The sequence below is a fragment of the Bufo bufo genome, chromosome 6 (assembly GCF_905171765.1).
Source record: "Bufo bufo chromosome 6, aBufBuf1.1, whole genome shotgun sequence".
In the NCBI taxonomy this organism is placed as follows: domain Eukaryota; kingdom Metazoa; phylum Chordata; class Amphibia; order Anura; family Bufonidae; genus Bufo; species Bufo bufo.
The window spans coordinates 420,276,926-420,289,505 of NC_053394.1; the positions used below are offsets into that span (position 1 = coordinate 420,276,926).

Consider the following 12,580-nt stretch of genomic DNA (forward strand, 5'->3'; position numbering starts at 1 on the left):
GAGTCTATATGGGGTGATCACCCCCCTGTCATTGATCACCCCCCTATAAGGCTCCATCCAGATGTTCGTATGTGTTTTGCGGATCCGATCCATGTATCCGTGGATCCATAAAAAACATACGGACATCTGAATGCAGCCTTACAGGGGGGTGATCAATGACAGGGGGGTGATCAATGACAGGGGGGTGATCAATGACAGGGGGGTGATCAGGGAGTCTATATGGGGTGATCACCCCCTGTCATTGATCACCCCCCTGTAAGGCTCCATTCAGACGTTCGTAGGTGTTTTGCGGATCCGATCCATGTATCAGTGGATCCGTAAAAATCATACGGACGTCTGAATGGAGCCTTACAATGGGGTGATCAATGACAGGGGGGTGATCAGGGAGTCTATATGGGGTGATCACCCCCCTGTAAGGCTCCATTCAGACGCCTGTATGTGTTTTGCGGATCCGATCCATGTATCCGTGGATCCGTAAAAAACATACGGACATCTGAATGCAGCCTTACAGGGGGGTGATCAATGACAGGGGGGTGATCAATGACAGGGGGGTGATCAGGGAGTCTATATGGGGTGATCACCCCCGTCATTGATCACCCCCTGTAAGGCTCCATTCAGACGTCCGTATGCGTTTTGCGGATCCGATCCATGTATCAGTGGATCCGTAAAAATCATACGGACGTCTGAATGGAGCCTTACAGGGGGGTGATCAATGACAGGGGGGTGATCAATGACAGGGGGGTGATCAGGGAGTCTATATGGGGTGATCAGGGGTGATCAGGGGTTAATAAGGGGTTAATAAGTGACAGGGGGGGGTGTAGTGTAGTGTGGTGCTTGGTGCTACTTATTACTGAGCTACCTGTGTCCTCTGGTGGTCGATCCAAACAAAAGGGACCACCAGAGGACCAGGTAGCAGGTATATTAGACGCTGTTATCAAAACAGCGTCTAATATACCTGTTAGGGGTTAAAAAAATCACATCTCCAGCCTGCCAGCGAACGATCGCCGCTGGCAGGATGGAGATCCACTCGCTTACCTTCCGATCCTGTTAACGCGCGCGCCTGTGTGCGCGCGTTCACAGGAAATCTCGCGTCTCACGAGATGACGCGTATATGTGTGACTGTGCGCAGGGCTGCCGCCTCCGGAACGCGATCCTGCGTTAGGCGGTCCGGAGGCGGTTAAAGTACCTCTGCATTCTCCAATCTCCACCAGCACAGTCCTACAGGGAGCCTGTGTTCTCCTAACTCCTCCCACACACATGGATGATCACATGACTGTGACATCACCACAGGTCCTGTAACCACACAATGTAGTGTTTAGTCCAGACTCTGGAGCTGCACCTGGTGAGAGAGATGTCCGTGAGGGCTTTTATGTGTGCTGGGCCTGGCAGCCTCTGATACAGGGCTCCTCACTAGAAAAAGACTGTGCGTACAAATATGCATGAGTCTTTTTCCAGGGAGTAAAATGGCCTGAACATGCGTCTATGACGCTTGTACAGGCGTTATTGCGACCTTTGGTGGCCAGGGTGCCAATGTTGGCACCATGGCCCTGCGTCAACATATGCAGCGTCACCATAGAGTGCCCTGGGAGAACCATGGCTCCAATGTGGTGGTCCAGCCTGCTGCAGCAACTGCTGCATCACCCACTGGCACGCACCCGATTTCAGGCAGTCAAGGCTCCACCACCTCAGCCGAAGGGATCCATCTGTCCCTCCCATCATCTGCCAGCCCTGATGCTCCTGCTTCTTGCCCTCCTACTCCTCATCAGTCATTCCGTCAGCAATCGATCACCGAAGCGATTGCTAAGAGACAACAGTATGCGTGCACTCATCCAACGGCGCAGAAGCTGAATGTGCTCCTGGCCAAGTTGCTGGTGCTGCAGTCCCTCCCTTTCCAAGTGGTGGACTCTGCACCTTTAAGAGAACTGATGGCTTGTGTCGAGCCGAGGTGGAGAGTCCCAAGCCGTAATTTCTGTCGCAAAAAGGCAGCATCAGCCCTGCACACGTATGTAGAACAGAAGGTGGGCCAGTCCTTGAGCCTGTCGGTGTCTGCCAAAGTGCACGGCAGCGCCAACATGTGGAGCTGTAACTACAGTCAGGGACAATACATGTCCTTTACGGCCCACTAAGTGAATGTGGTTCCTGCACAGCCACACCAGCAACTTGGCCAGGTGACTCCGCTTCCGCCTCCACGTTGCCGCGCCTTTGGTCCTGTGACAATGTCTGCCTCTGCCTCCTCATCATCCACTGTGTCGTCAGCCTCCACTGCAGGGACAATTCACAGTGCCTATCACATGTGCAGGGCACGGTGGTGTCACGCTGTTCTGCACGTCACTTGCCTGGGCGAACGGAGTCACACATGGGAGGAACTGCTCTGTGTCCTTCATCAAGAAATCGAATCCTGGCTTTCTCCGCATCAACTCAAAATCAGAACCATGGTGACCGACAACGGCACTGCGTCAAGGAGGGCTGAGCCATACGCCCTGCATGGCACACGTGTTCAATCTGGTTGTCATGCGGTTCCTGAAGTCTTCTACCCATCTGCAAGACATCCTAAAAATGGCTATGAAACTTTGCATGCACTTCAGCCACTCGTACACCGTAAAGCACACCCTCCTTGAGCTGCAGCGGCAGAACGGCATCCCCCAACATAGGCTGATATGAGACGTTTCCACCCGTTGGAATTCTACCCTCCTTATGTTGGACCGACTATACGAACAGAGAAAGGCCATAAATGATTTCTTGATGATCCAAGCGGACAGGAGCACTCCGCTGTGTAACTTCGATGTCAGCCTGTGGTAGCTCATGCGTGACACCTGCCGTTTGCTCAGGCCCTTTGATGAGGCCACGGTATTTGTCAGTCGCCAGGACTACGGGATGAACAACGTCATTCCACTGCTTCATGACCTGGAACAGATGCTGGTAAATCTGGCTGGTCAGTGGACTGGAGACGTGGCGCCTAAATCTCATTGCCACATGAGCCCTGTGGGGGCTGAACTGGAGAAGGAGGACATTGGAGCACAAGCAATGTGTAGCGAAATGGGTGGTTTTTCTACACAGGTGACAGGAGAGCAGGAGCAGCCAGAGGAGCTACAGGGCGATGAGGCAGAGGACCCAGACACACGTGGCAGTATGCAGTGGAGATGGAGGCAGGGAGTCTCTCCGAGTCACTTGCACAAACGGCACGATGCATGCTCACTTGTCAGCCGAATTGTCAGCATTTGGCAGAGGGATGACTTCTGACTCTCCACCTTGTTGGACCCTCGCTACCGGTCCAAAATGGGGGCCTTTTTTACACTCGCTGAGAGGGAGGACAAACTGAACTACTATAGAGACATCCTATGTAATCAGTTGGCCGCTGCCTATCTGCGCCATCGTCCATCCTCTAGTAGGTCTGAGCAGGGGAGGGGCCCTCTGTGCTTATGTTCCTCTGCCATGGCTGCTGTGGCAGGGTGGGGGGGGGGGGGTAGGAGCAGTTCCAGCTCCATCAGCAGCAACTTGAGTCTAGAGTCGCTAATGAGCAGCTTTCTTCACCCGCCTAGTGAAGAAACTACTCACCAGCAGTGGCTTGACCTGAAGCAGGACCTGAACCAGCAGGTAGTTGCATACTTGGACAGCACCTTGCCACCCCACATAGAAGATCTGCTGGACTACTGGGCAGCGAAACTGGATTTGTGGCCGCAACTGGCAGTGTTTGCCCTGGAAAAGCTGTCCTGCCCGGCCAGTAGTGTAGCATCAGAGCGGGTGTTTAGTGCGGCTGGGGCCATAGTTACCCCAAGAAGAACTCACCTGTCCACCCAAAATGTGGAGAGACTGATCTTTGTCAAGATGAATCAGGCGTGGATCATACAGGATTTTCACCCACCAATGCCTGATGCATCAGACTAGATCATCCATGATGCCACACCAACACTTTGACAAAGGAGACCGGTTTCTTCTGGCTACCTGCCTCAGCTACTATTCTGATGCTGCCACCCCGCCTGATGCCAAACATCTGATGTTAAGTGCTCCTTCTTTCACGCACCATGTTCAGCTGGTACTGGTATTGCCACGCACCTCCCCACTCTGTCATAGGGTCACTCTGTGGTCTCCTGATGCTGCTGCCACCTCCACACTATGTCACCTTGCCACTCTGTGGTCTTCTGATGCTGCTTCCACCTCCACACTATGTCGCCTTGCCACTCTGTGGTCTCCTAATGCTGCTGCCACCTCCAAACTATGTCACCTTGCCACTCTGTGGTCTCCTGATGCTGCTGGTACTTCCTCAACACTATGTCACTTTGCCACTCTGTGGCCTCCTTATGCTGCTGCTGCCACCTCCACACTGTCATTGTGCCACTATGTGGCCTCCTGATGCTGCTGCCACCTCCACACTATCATTGTGCCATCCTGTGGCCTCCTCCTGATGCTGCTGCTGCCACCACCTTTACATTCTGTCATTGTGCTACCCTGTGGCCTGCTCCTGATGCTGCTGCTGTCGCCACCTCCACACTCTGTCATTGTGCCACCCTGTGGCCTCCTCCTGATGCTGATGCGACCTCCACACTCTGTCACTGTGCCACTGTGTGGCCTCCTAATGCTACTGCCACCTACACACTGTCATTGTGCCACCCTGTGGCCTCCTCTTGATGTTGCTGCCACCTCCACACTCTGTCATTGTGCCGCTCTGTGGCCTCCTGATGCTGCTGCTGCTGCCACCTTCACACTCTGTCATTGTGCCACCCTGTGGCCTCCTCCTGATGCTGCTGCTGTTGCCACCTCCACACTCTGTCATTGTGCCACTCTATTTCTCCTCCTGATGCTGCTGCCACCTCCACACTGTCATTGTGCCACCCTGTGGCCTCCTGATGCTGCTGCCGCCACCTCCACACTCTGTCATTGTGCCACTCTATGGCCTCCTGATGCTTATGATGCCTCCACACTGTCATTGTGCCACCCTGTGGCCTCCTCCTGATGCTGCTGCTGCCGCCACCTCCACACTCTGTCATTGTACCACTCTGTGGCCTCTTGATGTTGCTGCCGCCACCTCCACACTGATATTGTGCCACCCTGTGGCCTCTTCCCGAGATCTGTCGGCTATCCATAACAATGCCATCCACATCCCCCATAACAGTGCCATCCACAGATCCCTATGACAGTGTCATCCACAAATCCCCCATAATAGTGTCATGAACAGACCACCATTAGTTCAAAACCCACCAAAAGCACACCTTTTGGTTCCAATTTTTTTTTTCTTATTTTCCTCCTCAAAAACCTTGGTGCGAAAAATACTGTATATGTATATTGTGGGGTTTCGCTCTGGTAGACAGGATTAGAAGACGCAGTATAGAGGCAACAACAAATTTTTTGGCTCAAACAGTTCAGTGTTTTATTCACACTTTAGGCAAGTGACAAAACAAGCAGTCATAATCAAACAAAAAGTCACCTTGCGGTGTTGGTGGTGATTCACACCATGCGTCAATTCTGCCTCAAAGAGTCCTTGCTCATAGCAACACCAACCTGTTTTCACGCCAAACAGATAGCAAGCCTTCATCCAGATACAAGGATCCCAGATCCCAACACAGAGACATCGTTTCTGAGCCCAGCTGCCTATTTAAGGACAGCCAGGTGGTGCCAAAACCTGGACCGGCATTTAAAATCCAGTATTTGACCTCACCTGGCTGTAAATCAACCCAGCAGCACATGCTGGGAGGAAAATACCTGTTTTCCCAGACCAAACCTATCACTGTGACACATACCCCCCCCCTTTGTTCAACCCTGAGGGGGTGAACACACGCCAGACAGTGTACCCAGGACAGGCCATCCGTGTTTCCCTGTAACCGGCCTGCCCTGTGTTCCACCGAAAACAAAGTTTTGTAGGGAGAGAAACCATCGGGTGACCCGGGCATTTCTGTCCTTGGCCTGGCTCATCCACTTGAGAGAGGAGTGGTTAGTTACCAGGTGGAATTTTCTCCCCAATAAATAATAGCAGAGAGATTCTAGTGCCCACTTGATAGCCAGGCACTCTCTGTCCACTATACTATACCGGGTCTCGGCTGGGGTGATCTTACGGCTGAGGAAGACAACGTGATGCTCCTCCCTGTTGACTTCCTGAGACGGTACAGCACCGAGGCCTACTTCGGAGGCATCGGTCTGTACTATATACTCCCTTTTCAAGTCGGGTGTCACCAAAACTGGGGATCCGCAAAGGGCCGACTTCAAAGCGGAGAAAGCCTCTTCCGCCCTATCATCCCAGCGAACCATCATTGACTTGTGTCCCTTCAAGAGTCCTGTCAAGGGGGCGGCTAGAGTAGCAAAGTGGGGAACAAACCTCATGTAATAGCCCACCATTCCCAGGAATTACTTTATTCGCCTAGTGGTGACAGGTCGGTGCCAATTCCGTATCGCCTCTATTTTGTTCACTTGGGGGTTGATGACTCCGTGCCCAATGACATACCCCAGGTACTTAATGTCTTCTAACCCTATCGCACATTTTTTTGGGTTAGCGGTTAGTCCAGCTTTCTGGAGGGAGTCCACTACAGCCTGCACTTTGGGTAGATGACTTTCCCAGTCGGTACTGTGGATGACAATATCGTCCAGGTATGCCGAAGCGTACCGACGATGTGGACGAAGCACAATGTCCATTAGTCGCTGAAAAGTGGCAGGGGCGCCATGCAGACCAACGGGTAAGACCTTATATTGATACAGCCCCTCAGGCGTGATGAAGGCAGTTTTCTCTTTGGCAGCCTCCGTTAAGGGCACCTACCAGTACCCTTTTGTGAGGTCCAAAACAGAAAACTACCGGGCTTGTCCTAACCTCTCAATGAGCTCATCCACCCGGGGCATGGGATATGCATTGAATTTGGAAATCTCGTTAAGTTTTCTCGGGCACCCGGTATTGTTTTAATCAGACTTTTGCCTGAGGCTCAGTGACAATGTCATGCTGGATTATGGAAGTGCGTCCAGGGAGGTCCAAGAACACATCCGTGTTCCAATTAACGAACTCCCTGGCCTCCTGAGTCTGTTTAGAGGAGAGGCTGTCAGCAATTTTTACTGTGGCAGCCACCTCTCTTGCATCAGAGAGAGGGGCCGGTACCTCTTCTCCTAGAAAACCCGTCCGCTGTCTTCTGTACAGGTTTCCCTATCTTTCCACGGTTTGAGTAAATTCACATGGTAAACCTGCTCCGGCTTTCGCTGCCCTGGCTGGTGTACCTTGTAGTTTACATCTCCAATTTTCTCAAGTACCTCGTAGGGCCCCTGCCACCTAGCCAGGAATTACTGTCCACGATCAGCACCAGAACCAAAACCCGATCCCCCGGGTTATAGATCCGGACCCGAACCTGCCGATTATATACCCGACTCTGGGCTCGCTGAGCTGCCTCCATATGCTAGCTATTAAGAGGCAACACTGTCTCTATCCGATCTTGCATCTGGGTAACGTACTCAATGACACTTTTATGTGGAGTAGGTTGTTGTTCCCACGCCTCTTTGGCCACGTCCAAGAGACCGCAAGGGTGTCTGCCATATAGCAGTTCGAAGGGCGAGAACCCAGTAGAGGCCTGGGGTACCTCTCGCACTGCGAACATGAGATAAGGCAGAAGGAGATCCCAGTCCTTCCCATCTTTAGCAACCACCCTATTCAACATATTTTTTTATGTTTGATTAAACCTTTCTACCAGACCGTCCGTTTGCAGATAGTAAACGGACGTCCGTAGCTCTTATGTTCAGCAACTTACAGAGTTCCCTCATCACCTTGGACATAAAAGAGGTCCCTTGGTTGGTCAGAACCTCTTTAGGTAATCCTACTCGGGATAACATCTCCATTAATTCCTTAGCTATGAGTTTGGCCAAGGTATGTCGCAGTGGCACCGCCTCCGGGTACCGAGTGGCGTAGTCTATAATGACTAAGATGTGTTGATGCCCTCTGGCGGACTTTGGTACTGGGCCTATAAGGTCCATAGCTATTCGGTCAAACGGTACTTCGATAATCAGGAGAGATACTAGGGTACTACGGAAATGTTGCTGGGGGCTAGTTAACTGGCAGGTCGGGCAAGACTTACAAAACTCTTCCACTTCTTTAAATATGCTGGGCCAGTAAAAACACTGTAGAATACAATCCTGAGTTTTCTGCAGCCCCAGGTGACCCCCGAGAACGTGATGGTGGGCTAGATCTAACACAAGCTTGCGATAAGCCTTGGGGACCACCAACTCTTCAGTAGGCTCACCCCGTAGTTGGTTTACCTGATACAACATATCCTGATGAACCACAAAACGGGGAAACATTGACTCTGCCCCAGGTTGTTGTGATTCTCCATCTGCTATTAACACATTTTCCCAGGTGCGGGATAGGGTTGGGTCCCGAGGTTGGGCGGTACCAAAATTATCCCCGGAGACATTAAGGTCTGCCAATTCAGGACCCGGCGGCAAGTCCTCCACATCTCCCACCATCACACTTAGTGGGGTTGTCTCCTCCTCTTCCACCGAAGTGGCGGTCACCCCTACCGCTGGCCCTTCGGTCTCAGGTTCCCAGTGTTCTGATCTCTCCCCTGAGCTGGGCCACTCTGCTAGGGTTTCCCCTGTCTCATGGGTATCAGTCACTCTCATAGCAGGCCACAGTTCCGGGAAGTCTCTCCCTATTATCAGTTCATAATGTAGATTTGTGGCGACAGCCACCTCATGGGTCCATCTACCGGCCACCGTAGCTATAGACACCAGTGTGGTGGGGGTTTAAGTCTCCGTGGATGCACATCACCCTGACTTTCTGGCCAGTATACTCAGGGGACCGCACCAGGGTAGCCCTTACTAGGGTCACCAGACTCCCTGAGTCCAGCAGAGCCTCCGCCGGAGTGTCTCCCACTTCCACCTGGCACAAATGATCTAGAGACTCTGGGGTACCTGTTGCACACAGCCTCCTGGCATATAGCGACTGACAGTAGCCATAGTTAGTGTCCTTGGGCTCAACCCAATGGGGACAGTCAGCCCTTACATGGCCAGGCTCCTGACACCGCCAGCAGTCTGCCGTGGGTACATCCCGGGCGGGTTCTGTCGGCTCAAATCTCCGGGCCTGGGGTTAAGATTTCCGGGTTCGCTGACCCCCCTCCCGACAGAACCCTCCTTTAGATTCCTGGTAGCTCCATAACGTTCCACCAGGTCCACCATCTCAAAAGCATTGCCAGGAAACACCTGACCGATCTAGTGCTGGAGAGGGTATGGCAAAGCCCTCCAGAACATATCGGCTAACATACAACCCAGCATAGGCTACTTTCACACTAGCGTTCGGGGTTCCGCTTGTGAGTTCCGTTTGAAGGCTCTCATAAGCGGCCCCGAACTGATCCGTCCAGCCCTAATGCATTCTGAGTGGATGCGGATCCGCTCAGAATGCATCAGTTTGGCACCGTTTGTCCTCCGCTCAGCAGGCGGACACCTGAACGCAGCTTGCAGCGTTCGGGTGTCCGCCTGGCCGTGCGGAGGCAAACGGATCCGTCCAGACTTACAATGTAAGTCAATGGGGACGGATCCGTTTGAAGTTGACACAGTATGGCTCAATTTTCAAACGGATCCGTCCCCCATTGACTTTCAATGTAAAGTCAAAACGGATCCGTTTGCATTATCATGAACAAAAAAAAAAATCTATATTTTTTTTTTTTGTTCATGGTAATGCAAACGGATCCGTTCTGAACGGATCTAAGCGTTTGCATATAGGTGCGGATCCGTCTGTGCAGATACCAGACGGATCAGACCTAAACGCAGGTGTGAAAATAGCCTTAGCAGTCGGACTTAGCACGTCAGGCTGTAGCCATTTTTGCAAGAGGTGAAGAAAGTTATAATACTGGGGTCTTGCAGGCTCAGCCAGGTTGAACCCCCACTGATGCACCCGCTGGGCCCGGACCAACACATTCACCCCCAGTCTTGTCAGAATCTCACACTTGACTTTTTGGTAACAAAAACATACAGGGTAAGGCTACTTTCACACCTGCAGCACTACGCTCCAGCCACCTGATCCGATTCCTTTCAATACACCCCGTAAATGGCTGTAGTACAATGTAACTTCACCGCTGAACGGCAATTATGACATATTTTTTCTATTTTTTTCCTATTAATACACACCCCAAAAAATATATAATAATCAAAATTCACCGCAGAACGGCTACTAGGACGGAGGTATATTTCCTATCAATAAACCACGTAAATAACTGTAGTACAATGTAACTTCACTGCAGAATTTCAATTAAGACATATTTTTTATACTATTAATAAACCCCCCAAAAAAGTAAAACAATAAAAATTTACATCAGTGTGGCTAATAGGACGTGCATATCTTTCTTATTACCGTATTTTTCACCCCATAAGACGCACTTTTTCCTCCCCAAAAATGGGAGGAAAATGCCCCTGCGTCTTATGGGGCGAATGCTGGCAGTTTTACATCGCTGGATGCGATGTACGGAGCAGGGGCCGGGGGAGGGACTGGGAGGAGGAGCTGGGGGCCGACAATAGCGGTGGGGCGGAGTGGTCACTGTACTATAGCCCCGCCCCACCGCTCCGGTATTGTAATATAAAATGTATTATTGAATTAAACGTTATTAAACATGCCCCGCTCACTCCTAATAGTACCGTATATCCTAATTGCTTGTGTATAATGCCGGCAGGCGGGCCGGGCGGGCGGCAGCGTAACTCCCTGATGTCACGTGCCTGCACCGCCTCCTTTATGAATGAAGCAGGCGGCGCAGGCAAGTGACGTCAGTGAATGACGCGCCGCCCGCCCTTCCTGCCTGCCGGCATTGTACACAAGCAATTAGGATATACGGTACAATTAGGAGTGAGGGGGGCATGTTTAATAACTTTTAATTCAATAATACATTTTATATTTGTATACTGCGGCGGCGGCGGGGGGGTTTACACGGAATCGGTGGGGGTCTGTGGATGGCACTGTTATGGGGTGGGGGGTCTGTGGATGGCACTGTTATGGGGTGGGGGGTCTGTGGATGGCACATATATAACACTGCCATCCACAGATCCCCCCCTGTAACAGTGCCAGCCACAGATCCCCCCCCTGTAACATTGTCTGTCATCCACAGATCCCCCCATAAGTGTCCGTCATCCACAGATCCCCCCATAAGTGTCCGTCATCCACAGATCCCCCCATAAGTGTCCGTCATCCACAGATCCCCCCATAGGTGTCCGTCATCCACAGATCCCACCATAAGTGTCCGTCATCCACAGATCCCCCCATAAGTGTCCGTCATCCACAGATCCCCTCATAACAGTGTCCGTCATCCACAGATCCCCCATATCAGTGTCCGTCATCCACAGATCCCCCCATAACAGTGTCCGTCATCCACAGATCCCCCCATAACAGTGTCCGTCATCCACAGATCCCCCCATAACAGTGTCCATCATCCACAGATCCCCCCATAACAGTGTCCATCATCCACAGATCCCCCATAACAGTGTCCGTCATCCACAGATCCCCCCATAACAGTGTCCGTCATCCACAGATACCCCCCATAACAGTGTCCATCATCCACAGATCCCCCCCATAACAATGTCCGTCATCCACAGACCACCATTAGTTCCAAACCCACCAAAAGCACACCTTTTGGTTAAAAAATGTTTTTTTCTTATTTTCCTCCCCAAAAACCTAGGTGCGTCTTATGGGCCGGTGCGTCTTATATGGCGAAAAATACGGTAATACACCCCGTAAATTGCTGTAGTACAATGTAACTTCACCGCTGAAAGGCAATTATGACATATATATTTATTTATTTTTCCTATTAATACACCTGCCCCCCCCCCAAAAAAATAAAAATACTCAAAATTCACTGCAGAACAGCTACTAGGATGGAGGTATATTTACTATTAAAACACTCCGTAAATAACTGTAGTACAATGTAAGTTCACCGCAGAATGGCAATTAAGACGTATTCTTTTTACTATTAGTAAACCCCCCCAAAAAAGTATTAACATACCCCAAAAAAATAAATATAACAATCAAAATTCACCACAGAATGGCTAATAGGACATATGTATCTTTCCTATTTATACACCCTGTACATGGCTGTAGTACAAAGTAACGTCACCGCTGAACGGCAATTATGACATATACCTGTATTTTTTCCTTATTTTTCCTATAAATACACCACACACCCCCAAAAAAAGTAAAACAATGTAAAATCACTGCTGAACAGCTAATAGGACGTCACGTATCTTTTCTATTAATACACCCCGTAAATGGCTGTATCACACAGAACTTGCACCTTGCAGCAGTATAACACCAATTTGGATCACCAATTAGTGCAGAAAGGTGTAATAGAATCGCTCCTATTACCCAGGCTGTACACTCTCCTATTGCACCCTGTTCTCCTTTTGTAGTGTAGATGATGCCTCCCTATCCTTTCCCTACACCTTGAATAATGTTTTCCTGAACTTGTAAATCGTTTTTTCAGTCTTTTCTACCACTGTCCCTAGCGCCTGCTGATGTCTCTATCTGCACTAAGTACACTGGAAAATGGCTGAATCCAAGATTTATAGGGCTGTGACATCACAGGGCTGGCTGCTGATTGGCTGAATGCATGGCATTGTGGGTGATCCCTCGTTCCCAGAGTTC

At 50.8% G+C, this 12,580-nt stretch overlaps 1 long non-coding RNA gene across 1 annotated transcript; it reads right to left on the minus strand.

Annotated features, from left to right (window-relative positions):
- Positions 1 to 846: 846 nt before the first annotated feature.
- On the minus strand, positions 847 to 12,378 carry LOC121003767. Its single transcript, XR_005779601.1, has 3 exons — positions 12,231 to 12,378; positions 6,136 to 6,141; positions 847 to 859 (listed from the first exon to the last, which is right to left on the minus strand). It is a non-coding gene; the product is annotated as an uncharacterized LOC121003767 (long non-coding RNA).
- Positions 12,379 to 12,580: the final 202 nt, after the last annotated feature.